This window comes from Ictidomys tridecemlineatus, chromosome 5 (assembly GCF_052094955.1).
Source record: "Ictidomys tridecemlineatus isolate mIctTri1 chromosome 5, mIctTri1.hap1, whole genome shotgun sequence".
NCBI classification, from domain to species: Eukaryota; Metazoa; Chordata; class Mammalia; order Rodentia; family Sciuridae; genus Ictidomys; species Ictidomys tridecemlineatus.
Window position 1 is genome coordinate 49,141,753 of NC_135481.1, and position 6,808 is coordinate 49,148,560.

The window sequence follows — 6,808 nt, forward strand, 5'->3', positions numbered from 1 at the left end:
GTCTAGTTCAACACATCCATCTGGTTTCTCAGAAACACTTGGTTATACCATATTTATCTAGTTATCTATAAAGCAGGAAGCTATCTTCAATTCCTGCTGCTCTCTCACTCCCCACGATATGTTGATACAGCAAGTTCTGTCTTCCTGTCCTCTACATATATCCTCATTGACTCCTTCCTCTCCATCTTTACAACCAAGGACTTTATTGTCCCTCACCTGATTTATTTCCTCATTCCCTTAAATAATCACCCAGCTTCCAAGTTTGTACTCCTCAAAAAACATTTTCCTCACTAGATTGATGTCTCAAAAATGTAAATCTGACCACATTATACCTTTTTTAAGAAACCTTCAATGCTCCCAGTTGTCTGAAAAATTAAGCCCAAGACTCTCAGAATGTCACTCAGGATCCCCCATGATCTTTCCCATCTACTCCAGCTTCATTTCCAGTAGCTCTCCAACTTAAAATCATCAAACTGCTAACATTCCCCCATCCACGAATGTTGTTTCCAGTCTTAAAATCTTTCTACCTGAAATGAGCTTCCATTCCTGAAATGTTTACTACCCTGCCCCAAGCTCTGGGCCTTACTTTGGGTGACTTTTAACTACTTTAAGATTCTGCTCAGGCCCTGCTACCTCCATGAAGTCTTCTCTAACCCCTCCTCTGAGGTTGGATTAATTCCTCTTCTTTGGTCCATAAGGTTGTATAAGTGTACTTACCATATGGAATAAAATATATGTTTATGTATAGGCTTTCCCTCATTCAACAAGTGGGTAGAGGACTTGTCTTGATATTTTCAGGTTCCTCAGCACTTAGGACCATATATATGTTTCAGAAGACAACTTGTGAATGCATTAATAAGTGTACAAATAAATTAGTTAATTAACAAACCTGAAAATATAATAACAACCTGATATGTCACAGGGCAATGTGTTGTTTAAACAAACATATTCAAACAAATACCATAAGCTTAGAAGCCAAAGAATAATATTGGACGGAGTAATTGTGGGTGGGAACACAATAGAATTCAAAGTGACAAGACAAAAATAAATAAAAGGTGATGTAGGAAAACCAAAGACAAAGCAGAGGTCAACTATCAATTGATCCATAAGAAAAAAAAAATAAAGTTTCTAAATTCATTTAGAAAATAATTTTAAGTTCAGTATTATCTAGTCCAGAATGGCTACAAACTCTAGAGACTCTAATTCAGAACAATTCCAAAGAAAGGTAAGAATTCTGAATTGAAGAAAAGAATGGATTATCTGAACACTTCCCCACCAGCTACTCTATGTTAAAATATCTCCCTCACCTCCAGATCACTGGTAGTGCTCAGCTCCTGGACTGCGGCCTGTATGCACACTTGCTTTTCACTCACCCCATTCTGCTCAATCCCCATTCTGAAAGAGGACTATAAAATTCTTCCAAGAATAAACAGTGGCATCAAAACAAACAAACAAACAACAACAACAACAAAAAAAACAAGATAGGGACTAGGGTCAATGGTAGAGTGTTTGCCTAGCATATGTAGGGTTTGATTCTCAGCAACACATATAAATAAATAAAATAAATGTTTATTGACAACTAAAAAAATTTAAAAACAAACAAACAAACAACAAGATAGCTAGATGCCCCCCACATTCATTAAGAATTTCACTGCCTTTATAGTGCCTCACTCAGTGATCAGAAAGCCAAGGCTCATGAGGAAAGCCTCCAATATGAAGCAGGCCAAAACACATAGGAAACAGGAACTGAGGAAAAAGAAGAGTGAAGAAAGAAAAACAAAGTGATAATCAATATCCTCAAAGACATAAGAAATGAATTCTACAAAAAGCAACAACCAGAGAACAAGAAAGAGCCCTTGTAAACTAAAAATAACAAAACAAAATGTTTCAACAGAAACATTCTAGATAGTGGAATAAATAGACAAAGAGGTAGAAGCAGATGAGAAAACATGACAAATTAGAGGATTAATCCAAAGGGAACAGAGGAATAGGCTTGACTAATTCTAAGAGTATCACTAAGACAGAACATGAAAACAGAGAAGAGGAAATACCTTTGAAGTAATTCAAGAGAATATCCAAAGCTGGGCGTGGTGGTACATACCTATAATGATTTGGGAGGCTGAAGTAGGAGGATCAAGCAATTTAGTGAGACCCTATCTCAAAATAAAAAATAAATAGGGATAAGGATGTAGCTCAATAGTAAAGTGCCCCTGGTTTCAATCCCTGGTATCAAAAAAAAAAAAAAAAAAAACCTAGCCAAAAATCAAGGATGGCTTTTTAGATTGATAGGGACCATGAAGGCTTACCTCAGTAGGTAGAAAATGCCCCTAACAGAGATAAAACTTTAAGAAAAACCAGAAACCTGGTCTGCTGCCAAGAACTGAGAATCAGAAGGGAGGTTTAGAAGCACTAGAAGCTACAGGACAATGAATCAAGGCCTTCAAAATTCTGAGAATTCTATAGCCAGGCAAACTCTCAAGTGTCAGAGTAGATTTAAGATATATTAAGATACACAGGTCTCAAATGTATAGCTTTGAATCCTTTCTGAGAAAATTACTAAAAGTATGTGATCCAACTAACCGAAGGAGTAAAACAAAAAAGAAAACTGGAATATCAGGAAAGAGAAGATAGCACATAGGAGAGGAGTTAGAGAAGTTGTAAGAATTTAGAACAAGAAGATTGAGACTCCAGAAGCATTGTTTGTAGTTGAAAAGTAGAATTGGGGGGAATCCAAGATGTCACTGACTTTCTGAACAGCGCTTGTCAGAGGTTTACAGTTGTGTAGAAAAGTTGGGGAAAATCAAAGATTAAATAAAACAAAACTGAGCCCGTTTGTTTAAAAAAAAAAGATAACTTTTTATTCCAGACAGTTCAAAAAGGTTTTACAAGAAGGCAAATGTAATTATAGTCTTTTTCTTGACATACATAGCTCCGTAATGAAACTATAATTAGATAGAAGCAGGAAAAGTGGGAGTCTGAAGTGATATAAACATGGTAAATCTTTACCTTCTTAATTGAAAAGTGAAAAGATAAATTCTAGCCAAGCATACTTATAATCCCAGTGATTTGGGAGGATAGCAAGTTAGAGGCCAATCTTGGCAATTTGGTGAGACCCTATCACAAAATAAAAATTGAAAAAAGGTTTGGGGTGCAGCTCAATGGTAAGACACCCCTGGGTTCAATCCCTAGTACCACACACACACACACACACACACACACACACACAAATCCTAAAATCGGTATATCAAGAAATAGCCAACATGCTGGGCACAGTGATACACCCTTATAATCCACGCTACTCAGGAGGATAAGGCAGAAGTATCACAAATTCAACACCAGTCTGGGCAACTTAGTGAGACCTAGTCTCTAAAGAAAACAAGGATTAAGGATGTAGCTCAATGGTAGAGCACTGGCCTCGTATGCATAAGGCCCTGAATTCAGGCTCAAGTATAGCAAAACAAAGGGAAAAGGAAGAAAAATATGCATATTTAGAAATATAAAGGTAAATATAGAAGAAACATGTCTTTAAAATGGGGAAATGAGACTCAGGGTTAGAGTAGGGTAGGGTAATAGATTCCTTGTTTTCAATCTAATCTTTGTAGTATTTTTTAAAATTATATATAAAATTATATGTATATTTTTAAAGTTATTACTTAAAAATATAATCATTATTTTGGTATTTTCCAGAAGCCTAGAGACTCCAACTTCTAGTCCTACCTCAGTTATCATTCTGCTTAGCCTTGGACCTATCTAATTAAGTACCTTCTGGTAGGTATCTGGAGTATGCATTTGAAATGAAAATTTTCTAAAAATTCAAGAGTCTGCTGGCCATGGTGGTTTATGTCTGTAATTTAGGCTGAGGTGGAAGATCACTTAAGTCCATATGTTTAAGACCAACTTGGGCAACATATTGAGATCCTGTCTCAAAGTTATGGTTGATATGTGAGCAAAAGTAGTTGCCACCTGCCTTCATGGTAATGTTTCCTAATTTCTCTCTAAAAAAAATATGAGTTCCTGTTGTATTAGTTACCTACCACTGTGTAACAAAGTTAGTGACTTAAAACAACAAACAAAATTTGTCGTCTTACATTTTTTTATGAGCCAGTGATTTAGGAGCTGCTATCCTGGGTTGTATGACTCAGTCTCATGCTGTTGCAATCATAACTAGGCCTACAGTCATCTGAAGTCATACTAGGGCTGAGTGATCCACTACCAAGACAGCTCACTCACTCACACACCTGTTGACAGGAGGCTTTGTGGGTCCTTACTGGCTGTGGGCCTTTCTGTAGGTCTGCTGATACATCCTCTTAGCATGGAGCTGGCTCCCCACAGGGAGTGCTCTGAGAGAGAAGAGGAAGGCATAATACTTTTTATGACCTTGTCTCAATAGATGCCACATTGTCACTTCTGCTTTATTCTATTCATCATAACAAGTCACTAAGACAGCCTGGGTGTGGTGGCGAATACTTGTAATCCCAGTGAGTTGGGAGGTTGAGACAGGAGGATTGAAAGTTCAAGGCCTTCCTCAGAAATTTAGTGAGGCCCCAAGTAACTTAGCAAGACCTCGTCTCAAAATAAAAAATAATAAAAAGGACTGGGGATGTAGCTTAGTGGTTAAGTGCCCCCCACCTTCAATCCCTTGTATTTAAAAAAAAAAAAAAGATACTAGTCTGGGGAGAGGAATTAGGCTTAAAGTAGAAACAAACAAACAAAAAATGTGTACATATTTTAAAACCAGCACACCAATCCGTGCTGGATTGTAGGAGAGTATTTTGGGAGACTATCCTTACATGATTTATGAATGCCTAAATCTAGCTCATCACTTTTTGTTATGATATTACTCTTTATGACTCCAAAATAAACTGATATTGCACTACCTTCCTACATCACTTCTATTCTGGTATTTAAAACTCCTTGAGTACCAGTGACATTTCTTGTCTTTCTTTTTGTATCTCTGCTTAATCTATTTATAGTAGTGCTTGAAATATTCTTTCATTCTGTAAATGTGAATACACTTACATGTAAGTCTCCTAATCTACTTATATATGCAACATATACATATGTATATATCTATATCTATCTATCTATCTATCTATCTATCTATCTATCTATCTATCTATCTATCTATATCGTGTTTTTAGACACTGTGCTATATACCAGTAATACAGTCATGAGCAATACATAGTCACAATCCTTGTGTAAATTCTTGGGCTTAGTCTACTGGGGAAGGGGAAGACACTAAAGGTTTGATCACATTTGTGAACATATAATTACAAATTGAACTACATTTGCTGATGGAGAGAAATATAGTCTTATAGGTGCATATAAAATAGGAACAGGGTTACTATAGCCAAAATAGGTGAAAATAGAAAGTTCATCAGAAATTGAATTTTGCCAAATGGATAAAAGAAAAAGAACAAGTTTCCAAGGAAGTTTACAATATTGGTAAGAGTGATGTTAGAATACTTCGCTAGTATGTGCTCATATTTGTTGATTTGAACCAAAACTGACCTTTTTTCTTTGCCTTCCCTTCCCTTATTCTTGATATCAGAGGTGATATATTTTGGTATGGACAGACTAGTCTAACCAGAGTAGTTATAACTGAGTGGGAGAAGGAACTATCTCTGCCCACTTCACCTTGTTTACTGTCTACTGCAAACAAAGAAGTCATATTTAAAAAAAATATTCACACATTACCCATATGATTTTTTTATAATAAATTTGAAGACATCCTTTCTGTGACATTTAATAATTCACATAAATTTGCACCGTATTTGTAAAGTGTAGAATATATATATATATATATATATATGTGTGTGTGTGTGTGTGTGTGTACATATATGAATTCATTTGTTTATTTGGCAATGCTGGGGATTAGACTTAGAATTATTACATATGCCAGGCAAGTGCTGTACCACTGAACTATACCCCCAGCCCAGAAATAACAATTTAAAAGAACATTATTGAAGGCTTACTATGTGATGGATGTTGGGTTAGCAACTTTAGGTACATTTTCTTATTTAATACTCATGGCAACCTTTTAGATAGGTCCAGTTTGCTCATTTTACAAAGATAACCAAAGACTAAGCAATTTTTCCAAAAGCACACAAATCTGACAGTTTAGTGGACCTCAAAGTCCCTGTCTCAGCCACTTCAGCATTCTTATCTGTGCTCCATCTCTCTATTCCACTACCTTCTGGTCTCATTGACTCCCTCTTTGTTTCTAGAAGTAGCTGAGCTCTTTTTCACCTCAGGACCTTGCTCTTGCTCTTCCTCTTTTCAGAAGGTTCTACAGTTTGGTGCATTCTCATCTCAGACGTCTGTTCTAAATTAATTATCCCCATCTGATTCTATTACATCATCGTGTTTCATTTCCATCATAGCACTTAACACTCTAAAACTATTAATTTCCCTACTAGATCACAAGCAGATCTATCAGTACCTCATTCATTCTCTGAAACTTTCTACTTGTTCTGTAACTGCAGGTGTTATACCAAAAAGCCATCTGTGTTACACCGATAGGCTATCAGACCAATTTTGAGGTATTACTTCTTGTTCCACTCCCTTCTCAGTTTATTACAACTGAGCTTTCTGTGGTTCCAAGGTCTTTCAGTAACCCGCGTCCTGCTTTACCTTTCCTGGTCGGCAGGGAGCGGTATAGTTGGAGGCCTCGTTTCGTGTGCAGGGGCATTCTAGGCGAGACGAGACACAGAGGCGAGAGACGTAAGTAGCAAGGCGGGGCTAAGCGGAAGGGGCGGGACATTCGTAAATCCGCCCCTCCAGGCCGGCTCTCCCCCCTCGCCCCGCC